Raw genomic sequence first — 27733 nt, forward strand, 5'->3', positions numbered from 1 at the left:
ACAGTGATGTGTTTGATATCAGAGCGGTAAGGAACACTGTATCAGGCAGGCAGCAGCAAGATTAATGTTCAAAAGGAAAACCTGGGCCAGGAAATTATTCTTAAGTAGCTGAGACAAGTGAATATTATGGGATGCGATAGAGTTGCTGCCCTGTTCCACGCCTCTCGGGACATGGTATTGAATTCGAAAAAAAAAAGAAAGGTAATCTACATCATGAAGGTATATACAGTATTTCATTTTGCCTCTCAATTTAATTAAACCAAAGTGCCTATTTTGTTCTTTTGGAACACTGACTAATGGGTTGAGTTTGGGCCACACTGCTTGCATACTTTATATAACTCTTGACATTATTCAGTCGAGCATCACACATGGAAAGTATAATTTACCAATTCAATTTTTAGAGTGCAGATTCAGGATATTTTACTTTTTGGCATTTGTTGTGAAAGATTTATATGTCATTAAAATTTTTTAAATATGTATTGTCAGGCCATGGTTTTATGCCAGGTTTCATGAGAGCTTCACTGATGCCACACACCATTAAGCGCATCTGTTTCACTTATATAATGATTACTAGCCTATAAAAACTCATTGCCCTTCATTACCCATTTGGGTCTTTGTGTATTGCAACAATGGTATGCAGCAAGAGACTTTGTACCAAATTCAACACTTTACTGATCACCAAATCTGATTCTTGCCTGAATTAAAGCCTTAACTGCAAACACAGCAAAATCCCAGTGAACAATTGATTGAGCAATCGCTGCTCAAGGAAGCGGCAAATGAGAGGCAGTCCTTTAATTTGGTGAGCTGACATGGTCCAACCGACTTTCTAAACAGGGGCACAGGAACAGGAGTGGACCATTCAGCCCCTTCAGCCATTTAATGAGATCATGGCTAATCTCAATCCAAACTCCAGCCATGTGCTTTGGATGCATATCCGTCAATATCGCCAGGCCTGCAACATATAAATGATCTCAGCCTTTTTTCCAAATGGTCCAGCCTTACCCTTTGCACTGATCACTGTGCTCCACCACGACTGGGGGTGGGAATGTTACCATAAGTTTTCTTTTTCATTTTCCACAACGATTTATGACAGAAAGTGGCAAGATTGCAGAAATGTGATTCAATCTGTTGCTTTTTGATTATTTTGCTCTCTATTTTGCATACTGCTTCTTCGGTTTCGCCTCCATGTAGTCCTGCATTTAGGTGTGCCTTCTGTGGGCTCACGGTGGCACAGTGGTTAGCATTGCTGCCTACAGCGCTGAGGACCCGGGTTGGAATCCCGGTCCTGGGCCACTGTCCGTGAGGAGTTTGCACATTCTCCCCCGTGTCTGCGTGGGTTTCGCCCCCACAACCCAAAGATGTGCAGGATAGGTGGATTGGCCACGCTAAGTTGCCCCTTAATTGGAAAAAATGAATTGGATATTCTAAATTTATTTTAAAAAAGGTGTGCCTTCTGTTGCCCCTGGCTTACTCCCATATACTGAAACAACATTGGTGCCCTGCTTGGTGATATTAGAGTCAGGGATATACAAGGCCACTGACTGTGCTGGTGTTAAATTCTGATGCTGAAGATGACCGGCAGCATTATATTTTGGGCTGGTGGATTTGTTCTGAATCTCTCCCACTTAGACGGGACCTGGATCGGAATCAATCTTTCACCTGAATGACATCTTCCTGCACTATCCCCATTTCCCTCGATGTCATTGGTATCTGGAAATCAATTGACCTTTGCTTTGAATATACTCAATGTCTGAGGGCGGGATTCTCTGGCCGCGCCCGCCTGGTGACCCGAAATTCCTGCCCAAGGTCAACGGACCTTTACATGGTGGCAATCTTGAGGCGGGCACGGCCAAAGGATCAGTCCTGAGCCTCCACAGCCCTCTGGGTTTAGAGAACTCCAAAGATCCTGAGTGAGGAAATTCCTCCTCATCACTGTTCTAAATGAGCCTCTTATTCTGAGACTGTGCCCCCTGGTTCTAGACCCGCCCCTCCCCTCAAACCCCCTCATGCCAGCCAGGGTAAAACATCCTTCCTGCATCCACTATGTTGAGCCCTGGAAGAATATTGTACATTTCAATGAGCTCACCTCTCACTCTTCTAAACTCCAGTGAATACAGGCCAAATCTCCTTAATCTCTCCTCGTAGGACAATCCCAGCATTCCAGGGATTAGCCTGTTACACTTCCTCGATGGCCAATCTGTCCTTTCTTAGGTAAGGAGACCAAAACCATGCACAAGATTCCAGGTTCAGTCTCAACAAGGCTTCGTAGAATTGCAGCATGACATCTTCACTCCTGTACTCAAATCCTCTTGCAATGAAGGCCAAAAAACCATTTGTCTTCCTAATTGTTTATAGCACCTGCATGCCCCCTTTCAGTGGCTTATGAACAAGAATACTCCGGTCTCTTTGGATATCAACACTTGCCAATCTCTGCCCATTTTAGAAATACTCCACATTTCTGTTTTCCCTATCAAATTGGATAACTTCATATTTTTCCACAGTACATTCCATCTGCCATGTCCTTGCCACCTCACTAAGCCTGTCTAAATCCCCTTGAAGCCTCTTTCTGTCTTCCTTACAACTCACATTCTCATCAAGTTTTGTGTCATCAACAAACTTGGAAATATAAAATTTGGTCCCCACCTTCAAATCATTGATAACGCTTCTGAATAGCTGGGGCTTGTTATAGATCAGAGAATACATCCCCCGCTGGTAAAGCGTCATGTGATGTGTGGTGACGTCAGCAGAGTGTTTGCGCGGGCTTGGCAGTTCTCCATCGTAAAACCTCTCATGGTGTTCAAAAGAATCCAGAGTGTGGACCTCTCCCATTCCTTTTCACTTAGCAGCAACAAAGAAATATAACAGAAGAGAAAAACAGGCGATGAGAATTGAGGCAGAAAAATCACTGGAAGAAGAAATCTGTTGACTAAACAGCGGAGATAGAAGAAAAGGAAGATTCTCGGGACTGGTCTCTCTCTCTCTCACACACACACACACATGTTGGGCGGAGCACTGTCGCCAATGTTGAAGGTTTAAACAAATAACTTAGACTACAACCCTGATAAAGAAGAACGTTATTGAAGTGACTGGAGCCTGGACTGCAGGGACCGTACTCATGGAGAAGCTAACTGAGCTGTTGGGGGGCAGGGATTCTGAAGTCTGCTGATTCTGCAAGGGCCATTACTCGGCGGGGGGGGGGGGGGGGGGGGGAAAGTCGAACTATAGTCAGGCAAAATGGAAAAGAAAAATGCTAGTTGCTTGAGAAAAAAGGGATTGTTTGTGCTAGTCTTTCCTCAAGAATCAGAAGGGAGGAAGTTGGGTGAAGTATAAACCCTCGGAGCCGGGATCCGAAATGGCAGGAAAATAGGCGCCATGGATGCATTGGATGTGAGACTTGGAACTCATATGAGGAAAGATTCCAATTATATCTCACAGCGAGTCAAGAGGATTTAAAGGTCGCAACTTTTCTCAATTTATCAGGACATAAAACTTTTGTGCTGCTATAAAATTTAGTTCATCCAACAAAACCGGGAGAAAAGACCACTATTGAACTAATGAAAATATTACAGGGACATTTCTCTCCGAGGACATTATTGAAGTTTTCAGTTCCACCGCCATAGTCAGGAAGAAGGTGTAACATTTTACAATTTGTAACGACTTTAATAGGATAGCAAAATACTGTGTATTTGGTACAATACCTGATGACACTCTTCATGACAAACTGGTCTGTGGACTGTGCAGTGAAGCTAGTCAGAGGAAGGCGCTTACTGCAAGTGATCTAACTCTCACAGCTGCTGTGGAAGTCGCCACATCTATGGAGCTAGCAACAGAAGAGGCTTCACAGGTAGGAGCTGGAGTGAAGATCCATAAAATGGATACCAAAAGAAACAAGGCTGTAAGGGGACAACCATGTCACCGATATACGCAGGCCGGATACTCAGAGGGGGGATGTTGGAGTAAAAGAAATACATGCAAGAACAGTGGCAAAAAGTGCATATTGTCATGGCACTTTGGGCTCAGAACATTTCTCCTTCACCAAGAATGTGAAAGAAGAAAAACACATCTAAGCAGACTACTCATGCCTATAAATTAGTAGACCTAGTACAACACTACTCAAAAGACAACCGAGCTACAGGGGGCGCTGAAACTAGGCATCTTGCGGGACAATCAACAATGTTTTTGGGCATATCCAAAACTCAAAGGTCATGAACATAAAATGGAAATGGATACAGGTGCAGCAGTATCGTTAACACATGAGAAACGTTATAATCAAAAACTAAAGCATCTGCCTTTGGATGGACACTAAAGAGGTTGTATCGTTAAAGGGATCCATTATGGTGTAAGGAGAAGCAAATGGCGAAATTGTCTCTTTGCGTTGTCTGTGATAATGTTCCTGTTTTATTTGGTAGAGCATGGTTGGAAAGAGTTAGACTCAAATGGGGAGCAGCAAATCAACTCGTGGATTCAAAGAGAAACTTGCAGCAACTTCTGATGAAGTATGAGAAGGTGTTCGAAGTTAAGGTGCACCTAAAATTCAGACCAGACAGCTCACCCAAATGTCTCAAAGCTAACATACGCCATCAGCCCAAAATTTGAAGACGAACTAGAAAGACTTGTGCAAGCAAGAGTCATTGAACCAGTTGCTACAAGTGATTGGGCAACATCAATAGCTCCTGTATTGAAACATTTTAAAAATTAATTTAGAGCACCCAATTATTTTTTTCCCAATTAAGGGGCAATGTAATATGGCCAAGCCGTGTACCCTGCACATCTTTTTGGTTGTGGGGGGGTGAGACCCGAGCAGACACGGGTGGAATGTGCAAACTCCACATGGACAGTGACCTGGGGCTGGGATTGAACCTGGGTCCTTGGCGCCATGAGGCAGCAGTGCTAACCATTGCGCCACCGTGCTGCCCACCTACCAACATAGTTTGATTTGCTAACTGCACCTAATCCTTCAAAGATTGTCTTACAACAACAACGAGCACAGATTGCTAGGAGGACGCACTCTAAAAAGCGAGTATTCAACCAGTTAGCTAGAAGCTATCCCACCTACAGAAAATTGGTACTTGTGATCAAAGCAAAGACAGGTCCAATTCCATGCACTGTACAGGCGGATGATAAAATAGTTTGGTGACATCATGATTAGCTACTAGCTGCATGCTGTAAAATCGCCAAAACCACTCAAGAGGTTCCAGAACTTTGAATGCAACCAAAAGGAATATATGTCCACTCAAGAGACTGCCTTATTGAATTGTACATAGGTATAGAATTAATGCATAAGTGGATTTGTTGTATAAATGTTAATCATTTTTGTTGTACTAAAGAAGCAAAAGGGGGGATATTATGTATCAGAGAGTTACATCCCAGTCGGTAAAGCGTCACACGATATGTAGTGATGTTTGCATTGGCTTTACAGTTCCCCATCTTAGATTGTATAAACATCCCTACATAAAACCTCCCATCGTGTTTGAAAGAATCCAGAGTGTGAGCACCTCCATACATTTTCTCGAACTGAGAGGTATAACAGGACTCAAGCACTGATCCTTGTGATACTCCACTTGTCACAGGTTGTCAACCTGAGGATGCTTTGTTTATGGTTAGTCTGTTTTATGTCCCCTAACCCTGAATCCATGCAGGTATATTACCCCCAATCCCGTGTGCTGTAACATTGCTCACTAACCTCTCGTGTGAGTCCTAATCAAAAGCCTTCTGAAAATCCAAAAACATCACAGGAATTAGGAGCAGCAGTTGGCAATTCAGCCCCTCGAGCCTGCTCCGTCATTCAATCAGATCATGGATGATCTCTTCCTGGTCTCACATCCACCTCCCTGCCTGTTCCCATATCCCATTAACCGATTCTTTTAATTAGAAATATATCTATCTCCTTCTTAAAACCATTTAATGACTCAGATTCCACTGCACTATGGGGCAGTAAGTTCCACAAATTCACCACCTTCTGCGAGAAGTAATTCCTCCTCATCTCAGCCTCTCATCTTATTTCTGTGACCTCTCATTCTAGATTGCTCCACAAGGGGGAACATTTGGTCTATGTTTACTTTATCAATCTCTATTAGTATTTTATCTACCTCGATCAGATCCCCTCTCATCCTTCTAAACTCCCAGCGTGTATAAGCCCAAACTGTTTAATCTCCCCTCATACGTCAACCCTTTCATCCCCGGAATCAATCTGGTGAATCTCCCCTGAACTGCCTCCAAAGCCACCACATCCTTCCTCAAATAAGGAGACCAAAACTGGACACAATGACCGGGATTCTCCCTTCTCGGGACTAAGTCCCCACGCCAACGGGAGAACCGGCGCCAACCACTCCGGCATCAACAGCCCCCAAAAGTGCAGAATTCTCCGCACCTTCGGGGGCTAGGTGGACACTGGAGGTGTTGGTGCCGCTCCAGCTGGTGCCAAAGGGATGGCGTAAGCTCGCACATGTGCAAAAGGGCCGGTGTGATCTCGCGCATGCGCAGACCGGCCAGCGTATTTTGGCGCATGCACGGGGGGTTCTCCTCTCCGCGCCGGCTATGGCCGAGCCCCATCAGGGCTGGTGTGGGAGAAAGGAGTGCCCCCATGGACCAAGCCCGCCCGCAGATTGGTGGGCCCCGATCGCGGGCCAGGCCACCGTGGGGCACCCCACCCCGGGGTCAGATTCCCCTGTGCCCCCCCGAGGACCTCCCCAGCCGACCTACCTGACAGCTCCCGTTAGTAGATGAGTTGAGTGATTCACGCCGGCGGGACTGGCCGAAAGCGGACGGCCGCTCGGCCCGTCGGGGCCCGGAGAATTACCGGGGGGGGCCGCTGCCAACTGCCCCCGACCGATGTGGCGTGAATCCCGCCCCCGCACGGAAGATGACGCTGGAGAATACACAGCCAGCGGCGGGGCAGGATTCGCTCCACCGCCCGGCGGGGGGGGGGGGGGGGGGGGGGGGGTCAGAGAATCCCACCCATAACTCCAGATGTGGTCTCACCAACACCCTGTACAATTGCAACAACACTTCTCTACTTTTATACTTTAGTCCTTTTGCAACAAATGCTAACATTCTTTTTGCTTTTTTAATTAAATGCTGTACCTGCATACCAACTTCCTGGGATTCATGAACAAAGACACCCAGATCCCGCTGCCCAGACGCATTTTGAATCTATTTTCCATTTAGATAATAATTTACTTTTCTATTGTTTGGGCCAAAATGGACATTTATCCACATTAAACTCCATCTGCTAAATTTCGGGCCAATCTCCAAAGCAGCTTTTTCCCTTTGTTTTTTATTTCCAACCAGATCGATTCAACATCATATCCATTGGTCTCCCTTATCTATCCTGCTCGTAACATCCTCAAAAGCCGGCAACAGGTTTGTCAAACATTATTTCCAATGCGTCCACGATATCTACAAATGCCTCTTTCAACACTCTGTGATGTAAATCATCAGGTCCAGGGAATTTCTCGAGTATCAGTCCCGTTAATTTCTCCAGCACTACTTTTTTTTGCTAGTATTAATTTCGTCCAAGTCCTCAATCTCACCAGTCCCTTAGCTACCCAATATTTTGAGGAGGGTTTTTTTTGTATTCCCTCCATGGAGACAGGTGGAATTTTCCACTCCGGAGATTAAGCAGAGTGGCGGGTGGGATATGCGGTGCAGATCCGACCAGCACGCATGCCAGGATTCCCCTCCAAGTTGTCTGCTTCTCACCTCATTATGTATGCGTGAACAAGCAGCATGTCTTGTCTTGTGGCGGGGTGGGTTGGGGTTCTTCCGCCTGACGTTACCTCATTCGGCTAATTTTTCCGAGTGTCATATTTAAACGGCCCTGGGCTTGCCATGACATGCACTAAAAAGGTCTCCCAGAAGAGAGAAGAGGTTCATAAAGAATGTTCCTGATGGTGGGGAAGTCCAGAACTAAGGGTCATTGTTTGAGGACAAGGGGCGATTCTCCGACCCCCCCGCAGGGTCGGAGAATTACCTGAGGCCGGTGAAAATCCCGCCCCCGCCGTGGCAGAAATTCTCCGCCACCTGGGAATTGGCGGGGGCAGGAATCACGCCCCCCACGGTCGGCGTGCCCTCCGCGCTGATTGGCGAGCCCCCTGCGATGATTCTCCGGCCCGCGATGGGCCGAAGTCCCGCCACTGAGAGGCCAGTCCCACCGCCGTGGTTTGAACCACCTCCGGTGGCGGCGGGATCGGCGGCACGAGCGGGCCCCCGGGGTCCTGGGGGGAGTGTGGGGTGATCAGACCCCGGGGGGTGCCCCCACGGTGGCCAGGCCCGCGATCAGGGCCCACTGATCAGCAGGCGGGCCAGTGCTGTGAGGGCACTCTTTCCCTTCCGCCGCCGCCACGGCCTCCACCATGGCGGAGGTGGAAGAGACCCCCTCAACCGCGAATGCGCCTGTGGTGACGTCAGCGGCAGCTGACGCACCGGCGCATGCGTGAACCGGCGAAGGCCTTTCGGCCAGCCCTGGTGCCAGGCGGCGGGCATCAAAGGCCGTTGGCGCCTGTTTTGCTGCCAGTCGGCGTGGTGCCAACCACTCCGGCGCGGGCCTACCCGCCGGGTAGGGGAGAATCCCGCCCAAGGAGTAAACCTTTTAGGATTGAGGTGAGGAGAAATGTCTTCACCCAGAGAGTGGGGAATCTGTGGAATTCACTACCAGAGAAAGTAGTTGAGGCCAAAATGTATAATTTCAAGATGGAATTATATATAGCTCTTGGGGCTAAAGGGATTAAAGGGTATGATGGGAAGGTGGGATCAGGGTATTGAACTTGATGATCAGCAATGATCATAATCAATGGCGGAGCAGGCTTGAAGGGCCGAATGGCCTCCTCCAGCTTCTATTTTCCATGTATTGTGTGCCTCCAGGCAGTTGAGTTCCAGTGCAGAGGGCCCTCTACCCCCATGGTGGGTGCCAGAGTTCCTCCAGCCTCACAACCAAGGCTGGGGGCTGGCAGATCACCAGGGTGGTCAGTGCCTGGACCCCTCAGAAGAGAACTTCTCTCCTGTACAGAGGTGGATGATCTCACCCACCCCACCAGGGGAAGTTAATTCGCAGCGCACACACTCCTAAGGCCATCAGGCATTCGCAGGGTTACACAAGGGACTTTGCTACTGATTCTCTCACGCACATTTTTAACATCTCTTGCCCCATCCTGCACAACTGTCCCCAGCCCTTATTTGGGTGCACTCAGCACACACGGGCAAGCTTACCATCTGCTCGCCATCTGTCCACCTGTCTTTACGCAGGAAAAGATCACCCACAACAACAGGGAAAGATCCCAGACAGGAGGAGGCAATGACGGAGCTCATGTCACACACACCCTTTGAAGAGAAGGTGGCCGAGCTGGTTGGAAGGGGCAAGGACATTTCCTGTGCTGAAGTTGGGATTGGCGTCTCTCAACAAAGCAGTGAGACCCCACCCAGGAGTGTTCGCTCACCAACCAAAACTGTTAATGATCTGTAATGTAGACGATTCGCCAATCACTAATTATCTCTTCTCTCTATTGCAGGAGGCATTCTCTCGACTGCCAGCCCAGAGCACCATGGTTGAGGACCATGACGACTGTTGGGAAAACAAAGGTACTTTTAAGGGATTTACATTTGTATTCGTAGACATTAGAAATAAGGGGCTGGATTCACCATTCCGCCGATGCCAACATTACAGTCAGCAATGGGGCGGAGAATCTGTTTTGGCACCAAAATCAGGAGCTGCGCTGGTTTTAAAATTCTCCCCCCCCCCCCCCGAACGCCGTGTCAAGTATCCACCGCCTCAGGCCATTGCCTGAGGCCCGCTCCGCGATGCTCCGTTGCTGACCGGTCGAATTCCCGACGCCGTGGGAATCGTCTGGCCTCACTGTCCGGGATCCTCGCATGGCGGCTGCGGGCTCAGTCCGGGGCCGCCATAGTCGGGGGAGGGCTGATTGGCGGGCGGGGGGTGGGGGAGCTTCATTCGCGGCTGTGGGCAATGTGGACGGGCGGTCCGGGGCACGCGAGCTGCCGATGCGGGCAGGCTGCCGATGCGGGCCACTACTTCGCGGGTCCAGGTCCGCCGGCTGAGTCCGCCATGGACCACGGTGCGGCCGCTGCAGGTCAGCACCCTGCAAATGCACAGCCTCTAACCCGGAAGTGCTGGGGGCCATGTCTGCAGCTGGAGCTATGAGCTCGACGACGGCTCTCTGCTGGCCCCCAGCAACACGGGGAATCGGTGGCCTTCTGATGCCAGTTTTCCTGACGTAAAAGACCGCAGTGTTCCCCACGACATGGGGACTTAGTCTCCAAAATGGAGAATCCAGCCCAAGGTATAGTTTTAACTGGGTTTAATTTAATGTTTCAATGCCTGGAAAGGTAAAACCTTAGATTCATGCTGGACAAAGCTGTCAGTATGTGTAGGGGTTGGTTTCAATTACAACTGTGATTCTGTTGTGCTTAGAGAGGGTTACAGCATGAAGAATGAATGGAACTAGCAGGGATTGCTGAGAAACTGGAAGCCCTTGTGAAGATCAAAAAGCTTTTAAGTTTTAGTAGAACTTGTGGTCAGTTGGAGGCAGGACCTCAGGGAGTGAGTGCCTCTCAACTGTGCCAGGAGAAAGACTGGACAGGAGGGGAGTTGCACAGAGGCTTCCTGAAGCACAGGTTGGAGTCCAGGTAGCCAGGGAAAAGAGTGTTTAAGATGACTGAAGTTAAACGAACAGAAACCAAGGTATTGTTCAAAAGACTTCGAGGAAGAGTAAACAATATCCAGGTTTGTGTTTACAAGTGGCAAGTACCAGGTAAAGACCATCTCCTACAAGAGAGTGCTGTCAAGCTGCACTTACTTGGCAAAAACCTGTTCAGGGACTCTCAGTTTGAGTTCCAAAGGGTCACTCAGCTCCTGACCTCCTTACAGCCTTGTTCAAACGTGGACAAAAGAGCTGAATGCCAGAGGTGAGGTGAGGGCGACTGCCCTTGACATCAGGGTATGGCATCAAGGAGCTCTCGTTAAACTGGAGTCAATAGGAATCGGGGGGAAAAACTCTCTGCTGGTTGGAGTCAAACCTGGCACAAAGGAAGATGGGTGTGGTGGTTGGAGATAAATAATCTCAGCTCCAGGACATCACTGCAGGAGGTCCTCAGGGTAGTGTCCTAGGCTCAACTATCTTCAGCTGCTTCATTAATGACCTCCCTACCATCAGAGGTGGGGCTGTTTGTGGATGACTGCACAATGTTCAGCACCATTCACGACTCCTCAGATAATGAAGCAGTCCGTGTCCGAATGCAGCAAGACCTGGGCAATATCCAGGCTTGGACTGACAAGTGGCAAGTTACATTCGTGCCACACAAGCCCTAGGCAATGATCATCTTCTACAGGAGAGGGTCTAACCATCGCCCCTTGACATTCAATGGCATTACCATCGCTGAGTCCCCCACAATCAGCATACTGGGAGTTACCATTGATCAGAAACGGAACTGGACTAGCCACATTAATACTGTGGCTACCAGGGCAGATCAAAGACTAGGAATCCTACGGCGAGTAACTCACCTCCTGACTCCCCCAGATCCTGTCCACCATCTACAGGGCACAAGTCAGGAGTGTGATGGAATACTCTACACGTGCCTGGATGAGTGCAGCTCCAACAACACTCAAGAAGCTCAACACCATCCAGGACAAAGCAGCCCGCTTGATTGCTCCCCCTTCCACAAACATTCAAACCCTCTGCCACCGATGAACAGTGGCCGTGTGCACCATCGACAATATACACTGCAGTAACTCACCAAGGTTCCTTAAACAGCCACCTTCCAAACACACAGCCACTACCATTTAGAAGAACAAGAGCAGCAGATACCTGGGAACCCCACCACCTGGAGGTTCCCCTCCAAGCCACTCACCACCCTGACTGGGAAATATATCGGCCGTTCCTTCACTGTCGCTGGGGCAAAATCCTGGAACTCCCTCCCTAACAGCACAACAGGTGTACTTACACCTCAGGGACTGTGGCAGTTCAAGAAGGCAACTCACCACCACCTTCTGAACAGCAACTCGGGATAGGCAATAGATGCTGACCTAACCAGCGACACCCACACCCTGTAAACCAATAACAGAAAATGATCCAGGCTCCAAACAGTCCTTTGCAGTGAAGTATTCCCCAGATTCATTAGCTTCTGAAAGAAAATATTCCTTCTCATCTCTGCCTCAAATAGGAGACTCCTTCCTCTGAGATTATGCCCTCTGGTCCTAAGACTCTTCCACAAGTTACGCGCACCTCTAATTTCCTGACTTACCCCATTCCCTACTACCACAATGTGTGCTGCCCCTTGCTCTCAGCTCCACCCCAGCCGATTATACATATTGATCTTCTGATCTAAGATCCTTTCTCACTGATGTACTGATTCCATCCTTTATTGACGATGCAACAGACTTCATGTTTCTTCTTGCCTATCCTTCCTAAATGTCGAACACCCTTGAACATTCTGTTCTCAACCTTGGTCACCCTGGAGCTAGCTCTCCATGGTGTCAATTGGGTCATGTTTGTTTCCTTCCAGTTGTGCTGTCAATTCATCTACCTTGTTGCGAAAGCTACATGCATACAGGCTTTTAATCCTGACTCATTATTAGCACAATCTTCAGCCTTAACTGCTGCCGCATTTTCATGTTGCTCCACTCTGTCCGTTCCTGACACACTCTGATAACCATTTCCCTTGTTATCCTCTTCTGTTACCTTATCCTCTCTACTTAATTTATCACATCTTCCCTCTCTACTGCCCTAGTTATATAACTCACTGGAACACTGGTCCCAACATGGTGGAGGTGAAGATCTCCCCAATTGTACAGCTCCCACTTTCCCCAGTACTGACCCCATGAATTAAAACCCAGTTCTCTCACTCCAATCTTTGAGCCACACATTCAACTCGCTAATCCAGGTTACCCTGTGTCAATTTGCTTGTGTCCAGAGGTTATTAGCTGTGGTGATATGCATCACTGTAAATACACAAGGGGTTAATGTAAATACACTAAGACTAAGTAAACACTAGAGGGAGCATCAGAGACATCATGACACACAGACATACAGCTAATGAACACATAGAATAGGACACGCCCAATGGGCAGTCAAGACACACCCAGAGGTGACACTACCACAAGGGGGCTACCCATATAAAAGGACAGGGCACACATGCTCTGTCTCTTTTCACAGGCGACATTCAGAGAGAAGGACAGGGGCAGATCAGAAACATCACACCCACCACATGGCTTAGAGCAGACTGGTTAGTTAGACTGAGTTACTGTGGCAAGATTAGCAGGAGAGTCGAACTCAAGTAGGAGGATTGTTAACTGTTCAATAAATGTGTTAAACCTATCTCCAAGTCTGAACCTTCCTTTGTCAGAGCATACATCAAGGAAGCAGCTTATGCTACATGAAGAAGGATAACACATTAACTTTGAGGTTCTGCTTTTTAATTTAGACCCTAGCGACTCTCCCCCCATAATGTCTAAACAGTATCTATTTTCTATTTCATACATACAATCCCTACAGTGCAGAAGAAGGCCTTTTGGCCCATCGCATCTACACCGCCCCTGCCCCTATAGAGCACTCTAATTGGACCCAATCCCCGGCCCCTATCCCCCTAACCGCATCTAACATTTGGGCAATATTCGCACGGCCAATCCCCCTAACCTGCACATCTTTGGTCTGTGTGAGGAAACCGGAGCACCCGGAGGAGACTCAGACAGACACGGGGAAAACATGCAGACTCCGCATAGACAGTCACCCAAGGTCGAAATTAAACCCGGGTCCCTGGCGCTGTGAGGCAGCCATGTTCACCACCGTGCCACCGTGCGTGTTAGAATCCACCATTTTGGTTAGTTCCACCTGCGAACCCTTCATTTATCGTCAGAAACTCGTTGCAAACTGGAATTTAAATACCTGATTTAAGATTGTTGCTTTCACGAGTGGGTGGAATTAACGTATTCGAGGAGTGTTTTTTGATTGCCAACGGTTCACAACTGTTTCCATACATCAGAAACAATAATATTTCCTGACTCTGTCTGAACAGCACAGATTTATTGCTGAATTGTTGAGGGACAGTGCTTAAGATGAAACAGAGTCATTGTATTCATGACCTGAAACAAACGTTTCACTGCTTTGTGTTTTGTAGCACGCTGCAGTTATTAATCAAGAGCAATAGTTCCTTAATTATTGTTGAGTCGGTCCATGTTTTGCGATAACGTCACTATGACACCATTTGCCAGCAGGCCAGAGTAAACTACTTTGTGTCATGCAGATGAATAGGCTTGTGTCGATGCTGAATATAACGGAGCAAACCATCTCTCCTCACTATTAACCTTGCTGCATCATTTCGATATTGTTTGAAGTGTGTGATTGGTAACTTTTTAATCATAATTATATGATTCAATCCCTTGTGAACATGAGTCAAAAACACTCAATAGGTATTGACAATAAGCCTGGTCACAAGAAAACAAGAAAAACTATTGCTTCAGTAATTAAATTAGAGGTATTTAAGCCATTTTTAGCGGAAAATGAAAAGGTTGTTTTGCTGCTCTCCAACATAACTTCATTGCTACAGCTCAAGTATCAGGTCAGGGGGCAATAGCAACATGCAAGGCTTATCTATTATACCGTACGCTCTCTCCCCCCCCCCCCCCCCCCCCCCCCCCCATCCCCATCAATGAAACCGATATAATAATAATCACTTATTGTCACAAGTAGGCTTCAATGAAGTTACTGTGAAAAGCCCCTAGTCGCCACATTCCGGTGCCTGTTCGGGGAGGCTGGTACGGGAATTGAACCCACGCTGGTGGCTGTGTTCTGCATTACAAGCCAGCGATTTAGCCCACTGTGCGAAACCAGCCCCTGCAGATACGTCAACAATCAGGGTATTTGTGCGTGACTGCAACATCCATGGATGTATCGGCAATGTTGCTAATTCATGTGTCAAGCTTCCAATGTTTCCAAGTACGAAGAAGATTCCTTTCTATTCTGAAACAACTTAGTGATACATACTGTAACTAAACTTCTGATATATTCAAGATCTATACTGACTTCCAATCCAGACCTGGTGTTATAAATAATTAAAATTCTGTCAAATAGTGGTTTAGCTTTAGCACAAAATTCATTGAGAATTCATTAGGTAGAATACAGTAGCTATCTGTTAGTGGAAAGCCATGCACAGAAGAAATCTAATTCATTCTATTTGCCAATATTGCTATCTGCCAGGGTATTAGCCGCTCTTTGAAGAGAAGCTTCGAGCTTCTCTCAGCCATTGATAGAATATTTAACTTTCGTTAATGCTGCATTAGTAATTCAGGCTTACAACAATATTTTAATACAATTTCTGCTAGGGCTTCCAAGCTGATCCTGTGAACAAGGATAAGGTTCTTCCTTAAAAATTCCTTTATTTACATATTAATGTCTTTAATGCGTTTGATACGCACAGTGAACCTGGTTAGAAATGCATATGCATTAACATTTCTTCACATATAAACTTTGTGTCAATGCTTCCCAAGACTTTTAACAACTTCGCATTTCCAGCATATATTCCTTGTTTCTTGATTCTGTCAATTTCTAATAAATTTGACAACGATGACACTTTGACCCCTGGAGTCCAGCTTGTGCATCTTCCATTGACTAATGATCATCGTGTTTTGGCTACGATTTTCCAAAAGCATCATTGACTTCTTGCTTGTAGCTTGCTGTTGAGAAACCAATGTTTGAATCATCATCAAAGTATCATATCACAAGAAAGATGGGAGCCTTTCCTCTGCTGGAGGATGCAATTATTCTTGATTGTGTTTCACATGTGTCCACTCTTCCAATTAGGACTGATGAATGCTAGAAATAGATTGCTTCTATATAAAAAAGGATGACCATATTCATTATTACCATTTTATAAATGAAGTTTCCTAATGTCACCTGATGCTGACATGCTCTTTGAAATTCCAACCATATGCCACTCTGTAAATTATACAGTGCTGGCAATAATGAATGGTAATTGCATTATTTTACCATAAAAAGGCTTATTAAGAAATATCCTTGCCATTATGTAAGCTGCTCATGAGGTACCTTTTCATCCTGACATTGCTTGCATCCAGTGAGTGATGCGCCAGACCCAAGACACGGTACAGCAGTTCCCACATAATACTGCAATCGCAATCTAGATGCTCGAAACAAAGCAGAATACAAACCGAACTCTGTTAGATGATAGACTCTGTACAAGCACCACATGGATTTACCTTGGGACCCCAGGCTGTAGTACACACTGCATTAGAACCATAGGATTTACAGTGCAGACGGAGGCCATTTGGTCCATCGAGTCTGCACCAGCCCTTGGAAAGAGCACTCCACTTAGGCCCACGCCTCCACCCTATCCCTGTGTCCTAGTAACACCTAACACTACGTGTTCAATCTTTAATGGTCACTATTTCTAAAAGTTAATTGCGTTTGAATTTAGATAGTTGTCACTACTTGATTGGTATTTAAATGCAGTTAATCGGATTTCTGTAAATCACTGGCTTTGAAAGCAGACCAAGGCAGGCCAGCAGCACGGTTCAATTCCCGTACCAATCTCCCCGAACAGGCGCCGGAATGTGGTGACTAGGGGCTTTTCACAGTAACCTCATTGAAGCCTACTTACGGCAAGAGCGATTATTATTATTATTATTATTATTACAGAGGTCAAAAGAGGCAGTGTTTGGATGGAGAGGATATAGATTTGGAAATTCAGTTCAGGGATAGGGTGTTGGATTGGCAAACAACTTGTTCCTAAAAAGAAGGATGGTTAAGTGCAGTGAAATCACATGCTGGAGTGATTGGAATGTACTTAGTGCTTGGAATGCACTTACCTCTCTTTGATGTGGTTAATGTTTACAAACATTGAGGTTTACCCACTTAGGCAACTGAAACATTTTTTTAAAAACATTTTTTTAAATTCTCCTCCTTTTTCACATTTTCTCCCAAATTTACACCCAACAATAAACAATAATCATTAACAAATGTAATGTCACTTCCCATATCAATAACAATGATCCCATCCTCTCACCCAAGGGGCCACTGAACCATGAAGGGAGATGCGTGAATCAAAGTTGCAGATGGTTTGCAGAAGCTGTCAATCACAGACCACTACTAGAGAGCTATGAGGGGCTTGCAGCTAATGGGTCTGTGGGAACCAGACGCAGGTCACAGCTCTTTTCCTCAGAGGAATGGACATGAATGAAATGAATGAAAATCGCTTATTGTCACAATGAGGTTACTGTGAAAAGCCCCTAGTGGCCACATTCCGGTGCCTGTTCTGGGAGACTGGTATGGGACATGTGGAGCTTCAAGGTAAGTGTTACAGCTGAAATTCCACTCACTGCCCCCGTCTGGACTACCTTCTAGCTCAAGGTACGTGTCTCTTTTCTGGGGGTCACAGTAACTTCACTGACCAGCTGTGCAAAATTAATGTCAAATTCTAACATTTCCCCGAATATTTAATAAGATTTCAGAAATTCCAAATCTTACCTCGTTTCCCAAGGATTATTATTATTCGGATTTTAATTTTCTCTATTTCTGCTCAATTTTCAAAATTAATCCATGTGATGTGGGCATCTCTATCTGGGCCTTCAGGGGGCAAGAGAGAAGTCAACCACATTGCTGTGACTCTGGAATCACAAGTAGGCCAGACAAGGTAAGAATGGCAGATTTCCCTCTCTATAGGGAATTAGTGAACCAGATGGGTTTTCACAGCAATGGTCATTCCAGACTTTTATTGAACTCAAATTTAACCATCAGCCGTGGTGGGATTTGAACCTGGGTCCCCAGAGCATTACCCTGGGTCTCTGGATTACTAGTCCAGTGACAATCCCACTACGCCACTTCCTCCCCACTGATAAAAAATATTCTCAGGTGAACAAGTTGGAAGGAGGCAATTCAATATCAGAAAGAGCAAGTTAGTCGGATGGAAGGTTACCACTTTGTCATGGTTCCGTATCAAAAATGTTCTTGGCATCTCGTAGGTCATGCCTATACATTCTTTTCCACTTGTCGCCTAGAATAATAGAATCCCTACATTGCAGAAGAAGGCCATTTGGCCCATTGAGTCTGCACTGACATGCTGAAAGAGAACTACTCCAGCCAAGAACACATCCCTGCCCTCTACCAAGAACGCCTTAGCCCAACCTACACATCCCTGGACACTAAGGAACAATTTCATCATGGTCAATCCACCTAACCTGCACATTGTGGGAGGAAACTTGAGCACCCAGAGGAAACTCACGCAGACACGGGGAGAACGTGCAAACTCCACACAGTCACGTGGACAGGTCACGGGGGCTGGATTTGAACCCGGGTCCCTGGCACTGTGAGTGCTAACCACAGTGCCACTGTGCAATCCCTTCTCACGATTATCCTGGATGCTATACCATAAATTCTCCATACTCTTCCTTGACTGGCACACTTTCTTTTTCAGCCATTGTTACCATTTGATTAGGGATCATTAATGTATTATAGTAAATCTGAACACCTTGTTTTAACCGAGAGAACTGCACCACAAGATTTTCTGTTTTCGAACAAAACACAAATGTCATTGTCTATAAAAGACTGAAACAATATGGTTTATAATTACATAGGTAATTCACGGAACTTTACTTCTCACTTCCCCGGTCCCCGAGTTACGTGTTGCTCGACGGCGCGCCACTCGCTGGCGACACGATTATCTACTCCCGCCACTTGTCAATGGGATTACCCATTGAAAATAAAATCCCAATAGACGGCAAATTCTGGCCCATCACCTTTTTAAAAATAAATTTAGAGTACCCAATTCATTTTTTTCCAATTAAAGGGCAATTTAGTGTGGCCAATCCACCTACCCTGCACATCTTTGGGCTGTGGGGGTGAGACCCATGTAGACGCGGGGAGAATGTGCAAACTCCACACGGACAGTGACCCAGAGCCGGGATCGAACCTGGGACCTCGGCGCCATGAGGCCACAGTGCTAACCACTGCATCACCGTGCTGCCCACCCATCCCTTGACCATGTTTGGCCTCAGTTCCACCACTTCCAAGCTAATGTGCTTGTTGCTTTCTTTGGCACAAGGATCTAGAAGGATCACGATAGATTCTTCCCCTAGTTTCAAACAAGCGTAAGAGAGAGACAGTTCATTAACCCAAGTATGAACAATGACCTTAAAGTTGCATTTGAGAAGTACAAGGCATGAGAGAAATATGCAGAATCAGCATAAGAAACCACTTTTGTCACAAAAATTCCTTCCTTATCCTGTGTAAGATCATTTCTGATTTCATCCCTGTCCGCGTGAGTCATTTCTTAGTTGACACTAATTATTTTTCTAAGTTTCCTATCATCTGTCCATTGTATTATACGTCAAACGCAGCTGTAGCACACTCTCAAAGTGTTATTTTCAGTGTAATTAGGGCACCCAAGAAGATAATCTCAGATACCGGTTCTCAATTTACTAGTAAGCCATTCAGGGACATTGTGCAAGAAGTGGAGATTAGATCCCACTACTACTTCTCTGCTCTATCTTCATCCTGTTAGAATTCAACAGCTAACAGTTATTCATATATGACTGTGTGGCAAGATTCAACTCCAATTCGATCTATAAATTTGCAGATGATACGATTGTGGTGGGTCGTATCTCAAACAGCGACGAATCAGATTACAAAAGGGAATAAATCACTTGGTTGCATGGTGTACCGAAAATAACCTCTCTCTAAATGTTGGAAAGACCAAGGAACTGATCATCGACTTCAGGAAGCGTAGCACGACACCACCCCGCCTCCCTCCCCCATCTACATCAATGGCTCTGAAGTGGAGATGGTCGATAGCTTTAAGTTCCTGGGGGTCACCATCACCAACAGTCTGTCCTGGTCCACTCACGTTGATGCAACAGTCAAGAAAGCCCAACAACTTCTCTGCTTCCTACAGAAGCTAAAGAAATTTGCCATGTCTGCATCGACTCTCAGAAACTTCTACAGATGTGCGATAGAGAGCATCCTATCTGGCTGCATCACAGCCTGGGATGGCAACTGCTCAGTCCAAGATCGCAAGAAACTGCAGAGTGTGGCGAACTCAGCCCAACGTATCACACAAACTTGCCACCCACACATTGATTCTGTCTATACCTCCCGTTGCCTCAGAAAGACAGACAGCATTATCAGAGACCCCTCTCACCCAGGCTTTGCCCCCTTCCAGATCCTTCCATCAAGTCTGAAGACCCGCACATCCAGACATAGGAACAGCTTCTTCCCCACAGCTACTAGACTCCTCACCGACTGCCCCTCAGACTGATCTGTTTCCTGTAAGAAAACTATTCATGACATCCTATGCTGCTCTTGCTCATGTATTTGCTTTGTTTGGCCCCTTGTTCCGCACTGTAACCAATCACTGTTTGTCGATATATCATTTGTCAATGTACTCCGCCAATTATTCTTTTGTCTATTATGTATGTACTGTGTACAATCCCTTGGCTGCAGAAAAACACTTTTCATTGTACCAGAAATAGATAGGTTCATGGCAGAGATAGGTAGGTTCATGATCAATAAGGGGATCAGGGGTTATGAGGAGAAGGCAGGAGAATGGGGATGAGAAAAATATCAGCCATGATTGAACGGAGGAGCAGTCTCGATGGGCCGAATGACCTAATTCTGATCCTATGCCTTATGGTCTTACTTTGGTACATGTGACAATAAATATCAATCAATCAATCAATGGTGACACACATGAACTTCTAATAATCAAAATCCGGGTTGATTTCAGAGTCTCCGTTGCAATTAGGGATGGGCAATAAATGCTGGCTTCGCCAGCGATGCCCAAATCCTAATAATTAATTTTTTAAAAATTGCATGACCCAATCGTACACAGTACATGCATAATTGCTCGTGGTTATGGCCTAACAAACTTTGGCCAGTGCTAAGGCCCACAGGTAAGTCTGAAGGAGAGGATTGGGGGGGTGGGGGGGGGGGGGGGGGGGGGGAGGGAGGGGTAAGTGTTCACAGTGAGAAGGGGACCAAGAGTGGGCAGGTACCGGTTATTTTCTGGTTGGCCATTTTAAGGTCTATATATACTATTCTGAGCTTATGCATCAGGCAATTTAGATGAGTTCAGAAGAGGACAACTGAAATCGTCACAAGAGCCACATTTCAGTATTAAAATGTTGCATGATGCTGAATAAAGGACCAGGAGCAATTTAGCAATGCCACTGAAGATCAGACAAGGGGCTCTGCGCTGTAATTCTGCTGATTATTCTGCCTGTTTTACAACCGATAAAATGAGCCCAACAATTTTGAATTTAGGAGCACAGCACTTTTGCGTGGGTGCTCACAAACTATCTGAAATGGGCTTTCAATTACAATTCTAATGTCGCTGGAAGTTGTCTTTAAAAAGTGAAATTAAACTGCAAACATATTGCTTTATTTTCTCATCCTATTTAAGATCCTCCTGTGAAAGGCCCAGAGAGAATGTGCAGCCCTACGCTTGCTCAACATGATGCATTTACTGCCCACAGCTTACTCACTCAAGCAGATGAGCAATTAATAGTGGTTAAGGGGAAAGCAGCATATCGTTAGATCATTTTCTTTCCCACAGCCATTAAGAAGCACAGAGCTGACATATGGCAGCTGGAAATGTGTTATTTTTATACTTGAAAAATGCTGCCATTACAAACAACTTAAACAAAAGATTAAAATTCTGCTCACTGAAGTCCTGAAGATCAGTGCCTGTATAACGCAGATAATTCACGTGGAAGATTTGAAGTGCGTTTCAAAGTAACAATCCAGTTAATACAGCTTTTATACTCTCAAAATCCTTTCAAGGTCTGGTGCTGATGATTAGGTTTGAGTCCTTTCTTGTGGGTTTACATTTTCTCCGGCTCTTTTGGTGAGAGAGTTTACATCATTTTGAACCCTCTCCCGATACCACTCTTGTTCCAGCCAATTATGGCTTCACTGTTCACTGACCTTTTGGGAAGTAGAAAACTATGAAAACATTGAAACCTTACTGTGGTGTGAAGTGTTCTGTTTTTTTTCAGACCTTCCAGTTTAGGTGTGATGATTTGTCTTTCTTATTTGAATTTTAACTTTCTTTCCATAACTCGCTGCTTACTTTTAGGAACTTTAGGATTCACCTGAGGAAGGAGCTGCGCTCCGAAAGCTCATGTTTGAATCAAACCTGTTGGACTTTAACCTGGTGTTGTAAGACTTCTTACTGTGCTCACCCCAGTCCAACACCGGCATCTCCACATCATACTTTTAGGAACACTATCTGGTACCATGTGCTGTTCGTTGTGATTCTGTTATCAGGGTGGATGTCATAGTGTTCACAAAGACCACAGAAGCTAAGTTCATTCACAAGGCTACCATTTATTACACTACTTATTAAAGCTCGACCACTTACTCCCACAGTAAACAATAAATATAGTAATCTATACTCTATTAACATTAGTCTCTGCGCTCTAAAACTCTACTGTACTCTATCCTCTCTCGATCTCTCCTATGCATTCTACTCCAGCCTTCACTCTTTCTCCCAGAAGTCTGAGAGTCAGTGCTTTATATAGTACTGCATCTAGCACCATCTAGTGGCTAATTGTAAGATGACATTAACTCTTTGTAGACTGAACATTTCTGTAATGTCACACTTACATTAATATAATTTTATAATTTGATCTCCACAGGAAAATCATAGGGCCAATTTTCCAATGGACATTTCAACAACATCTCCAATCACAATTTGGGACTTGGCATTATCTAGATGAGGTAAGGATTAGACCTTACCCTGTGCTGCGTCCAACATGGGGGTACACCTGCTGCTCCGATAGCTACATGGGTGTAATCGATACTTCTTTCCACATGAAGGAAAATGGGCTACAAATTCCAAAGCGGGCAGTCGATAGTCTCTGCAACAGGCTGGAAGGAATTGTTGGTGAGAACATTAATGGAAATGGCGACATTGACAGCAACAGGCAAACTATCATGGGCTCTTGGCAGCAGCTATTGATGTGGGGGCTCAGTCATTTAGTACCAGTCTGGTGAAGTGCAGCCTTCTCCTGCACTGCTCCTCAGTGGCACCCAAGCCACTGATTCTTGCCCTTTTGACCCTGCAGGTGCCTTTCTAAAGACACCTCTCCCTCATCACTTGCTTCGCCTGCCTGCTTCATATCCTGGTCGCTGTACCTGTTGCTGCCGAGCTTCTTGTCCCAACTGTTCATCCATCCAATGGTAAGAAGCAGCAGGTGTTTCGTCCACGTGGGTGTGGGGAAAAAGTCAGACCTTCTCAGCAGGAAGCACAGAACCTCACAACAGATCACAGAAGCTAACGACCTCAGCGTCTCCAGATCATTGCCCTTTCAAATTCAACTTCACTGCTGTCAGTTTAAAGATAATCTTGCTGGATGGAACTTCAAACCTAGGTCATTAAAATTACAGCCGAACAGCTCAATTTGAACTCATTTATGAGGCACCTGTCTACTTATGGCCACTGTTTTGCCTCCTGAGGCTGCACAAGAGTTAAAATTACATTTGAGTATTGGACAGATTTTCACAATTTTAACCACTTACCCATCTCATTTCCACCTGGTGGATTGGACTGAGATTGGAGCCTATTTATTGTTAAATGTCAACACCGCGTCACCACTTGCAGCTTAGGATGATGCAAAACAAATGGAAGGAATGTGGAGAACCTCTAATTTTACAACTTGGAATAAACTGGGGCGATAGACAGAGTGAAACTGGAGAACTCCCAAAGCTCAGCTGGTCGGCAATCTTCCTTTTCCTGTCATTTGCTTTTCCCTGCCTTACACATGATCCATTCCAGCAAACCACCATGACACACTTTACTAATAACGTGGTGTTCCTCTCGAGGGATGTTGTGCATTTCTTTTCTATTTCTGTAGCAATCCTCCAAACTTCAGAGTTACAACAGGCACCGGTGATACAGATTTCTCAGACGCCCAAAGGTAATGGTAACCAACATTTCGCTCCATCGGATGTGGACTAATCACACACACACACACACACACACACCACAAAGGGTTTCCATTCATTTCTGCAAATTCATTCACTGGGCGTCTTTGCTCGGCCAGCATTTCTTTTCATTTCATTTTGTTCAGCTATGATTGAGTCTGCAAGGGGCAGAATGCTTGAGGGCTACAGCTCCTGGTTTATCGGCAAAGGTCTGCTGAGAGGAAGTGAGAAGGGACACTTCCTTAAGAGAGACCAGCTCTTTAAAATATCCCAATTCTATGACACTGGTGGCATTGAGCATACCCTGGAGGAAATGGAGGCCTGGTTGACTTGTATTGGGCTGGATTCTTCCGCCCCGCCGCAAGAAAGCTTTGGGCGAGAGGCGGACAATGGAGAACGCGGCCGGAGAATCCCGCCCATTCTCTTGGTCATCCGGCAGAAAGCCAAATGGTGGTGGTCAGAGAACTCTACACTTGGCTCTGTGATAATTTCCAGGTGCTGTGGTAATGCCTGCCGATGAGACTAGAGGCATTTCCACAGGTGTCGTCATTTCGGCAATTCAACTGTTTAGCAACTTAACAGGGCGGTACTGAAAACAGGCTGAGAAGATACACATAGGCCAGGAACAGAAACTGCCTCATGAGACCCTGGCTGGAATTGATACTGACCATCTAAAATCAATGCACAAACACGTTATTGCTATAGGACCTTTGTGATGACCCACTCCACTCCAAAGAACAAGACCATGCTATGAATATGTAACAAACTTCCAGACACAGGTGCAGGATGAAGAACAGACAAAAGAAGCCACCAGACCCCATTATGAGCTGATGGCTGATCAGGCGAGGGTGTTTTAGAGGACAATGGGTCTTGATTGAATCATCCTGGATAAACAGGAGTATCCTCTCTTTCCCATCAATGTGTTGGGGTCTGGATGGGACAAGGGCCAGTTGTGGGCGTATAACCTGTGACTCAATACCAGCAGACCAGGATGAAGGAAGGAGGACAGATCCTCAGCGATAACCTGGGAGTCCCACCAGGCACAATCATCGCAAGAAGACAGGACCCTGGGTTTCGAACCCAGAGAAGACGTCCACATCGATTGATCGTAGCCTGCCAGTGTGTGCCAAAGCACAGCTGTGGGTCTGAGTTACAGTTTGTTGAGTGAGAGAATTGTGAATAAAATTGTGTTAAGCCGTGAACCCGTTTTGTCCTTTGTTCATCTCGCAAACAAGGGCACCTGGGTAAAACTTTGAGTAAGTTAATTGGTCAAAGGTATCTGAGGTTTTACAGGAACAACAACAGATCTTCTTGCAATGTGTCAAAGTACACCCTACCTTAATTCAGGCTGCTTCTATGCGAGTAACCATAACTTGGTTAGTCAGGCATTCACACATCCCATTTGTGCTATCAATCCCCTAGTCAGCTTCATTTGTGAAAAGAAGGCTCCATATGCGCACAGCATCTGCCAAAACAAGCTGCGTGCACCTTTATGTTGAGATAAGTCTATGGGGAGTTGCAGGAGGATACAGTGCTCTGGTGAGTATGACCTACCATCATGTGCACCATTGAACTTCTATTGGGAAACCTATTAGCACATAAGAACTAGGAGCAGAATTAGGCAATTCAGCCTCTCGAGCAAATCCGCCATTCAATATGATCATGGCTGATCTCACCTCGGCCCCAATTGCACTTTCCTACCCGTTCTCCATAACCCTTCAACGCGTTACCAATTAAAAATCTGTCGATCTCCTTCTGAAATTTACTCAGGTCCCAGCATCCACCAGACTCTGTGATATCACAAACAGCTGAAGGCACTGGATACAAAGGCCAAGGGCTCTGATATTATTCCGGCAATAGTAATGAAGGCCTGTGCATCAGAGCTTGCTGGGTACCTGGCCAAGCTGTTCCAGTACAGCTGCAGCACTGGCATTTACCCAGCAATGTGTACAGTGAATTCCAGAGATTCACGACCCTTTGAGAGAAGTAGTTTTTCCTCATCTCTGTTTTAAATTTGATATCCCTTATCCTAAAACTATGACCTCTTGTCCCAGAATGCCCCTGTGGTAGTCACCACTGATGTATATATTGTATATAGAGGATGTCGGTGTAGGTGTTTTGTGGTAAGGCCCTGTAGTACAGGTACGGGGGTAGTTCCCTGCCTGCTGGCTCCACCCAGTAGGTGGAGAATAAATAGGGGTGCACCCCGTACAGCAGCCATTTCGCCAGCTGCTGTAGGAGGCCACACACCTTAGTGTCAAAAAGCCTCGATTGCATCCAACTCTCGTCTTTGTGTAATTGATCGTGCATCAATTTATTGCACTAAGTTTTCAGAAGATGGACCTCCGCATCAAGCCGGATCGCCTGCAGCTGGATCCGCAATCAGACAACGCCAAAAAGGACTTTCAACATTGGCTAGCTTCTTTCGAAGCTTACATCGGGTCTGTGCCAGGCCCAATTCCAGAAGCTCAGAAGATTCAGATCCTCTACACGCGGCTGAGCTCCAACGTCTTTCCGCTTATCCAGGACGCGTTGACGTACGCGGAAGCCATGGCGCTACTGAAGGAAAACTACGCTCAGCGGACTAACACGCTCTAGGCCAGGCACATCCTCTCCACTCGTCGTCAACTTCCTGGTGAGTCAGTGGAAGATTTCTGCCGTGCTCTGATTCCCCGAGTTAGAGACTGTGACTGCCAGGCCGTCACGGCCACGGAACACTCGAAATTGGTCATGAGAGACGCTTTTGTCACAGGGACAGGGTCCAATAACATCCGACAGCGCCTCTTAGAAGGGGTCACGCTCGACCTCGCGGAGACAAAAATGCTAGCACTCTCGCAACATCCAGGCCTGCGCCCCAGGCCTTGCGGCCCACCCCTCCTGCGCATCGTGGACTCCGCAGACGGCTGCCCCATCGTGGACCTCACCAGTGGCCCCCCTCAGCCAACCCCACGCCTGTGCTGCGCGGCAGCCAACCAACCCCGAGGGACCCAAATGTTACTTCGTGGGCAGCCTAAACACCCTGGACAGCGCTGCCCGGCCCTGGTGGTGGAGAACTATATACAGGTAGATTTTTCAAACTACAGAGAGCAAAAAAAGTGAGTCCAGTGATTGACAATCATTGTTAGCAGAACAAAGACAGGAAGGAGATAATAATTCTAATCCCTGTTCTGCATTTGTTCTGCCAGTTTTACGGTTTGGAACTTGGGAAAAGGCTTCATCACACATTGAGCTGATGGATCTTTGCACCAAAGAGTTTTGATAAGCTAACTGGTCTTTATATTCATTGATTTTTCGTATGTTTAAGCGACATCCTTTGGTGACGTTAAATAAATTAGCCAGCATGAATACGACAAGAGAGCAATTTTCTAACAAATGAAAAGTCAATGAACACACAACTGCAAAACATATCATCCAACTAACCCATAACGTGCATTAAACAACACGGCACCTTGTCTTCATGTCTGCTTCTATCAGATGCTCTATGAGATGCTCTCATTGTGGCAGGGGCAGACTGCTCCATTGTATTTGCATGAATGTGTCTCTGAGTATTACAGATCACGTGTGCTGCATGGACTCCTCCATTGATTTTCCATGGCACCACAATGCCTCAGTGATCTCCGTTATTCAGGAACTCACCTGTCTCTGGTGCTTCAGAGAGACACTCCCTCTTTCTGATACCTGAAGCCCAGCATCTTCACCCAGCAGATCATGGTCTGGGTCAATCATCCATCCTCCAAATTGGACTGGCCACAACTGACTCTGCTTCACTGTCCTCCCCCTGCTCAATGGTG

Source organism: Scyliorhinus canicula, chromosome 20 (genome assembly GCF_902713615.1).
Source record: "Scyliorhinus canicula chromosome 20, sScyCan1.1, whole genome shotgun sequence".
In the NCBI taxonomy this organism is placed as follows: domain Eukaryota; kingdom Metazoa; phylum Chordata; class Chondrichthyes; order Carcharhiniformes; family Scyliorhinidae; genus Scyliorhinus; species Scyliorhinus canicula.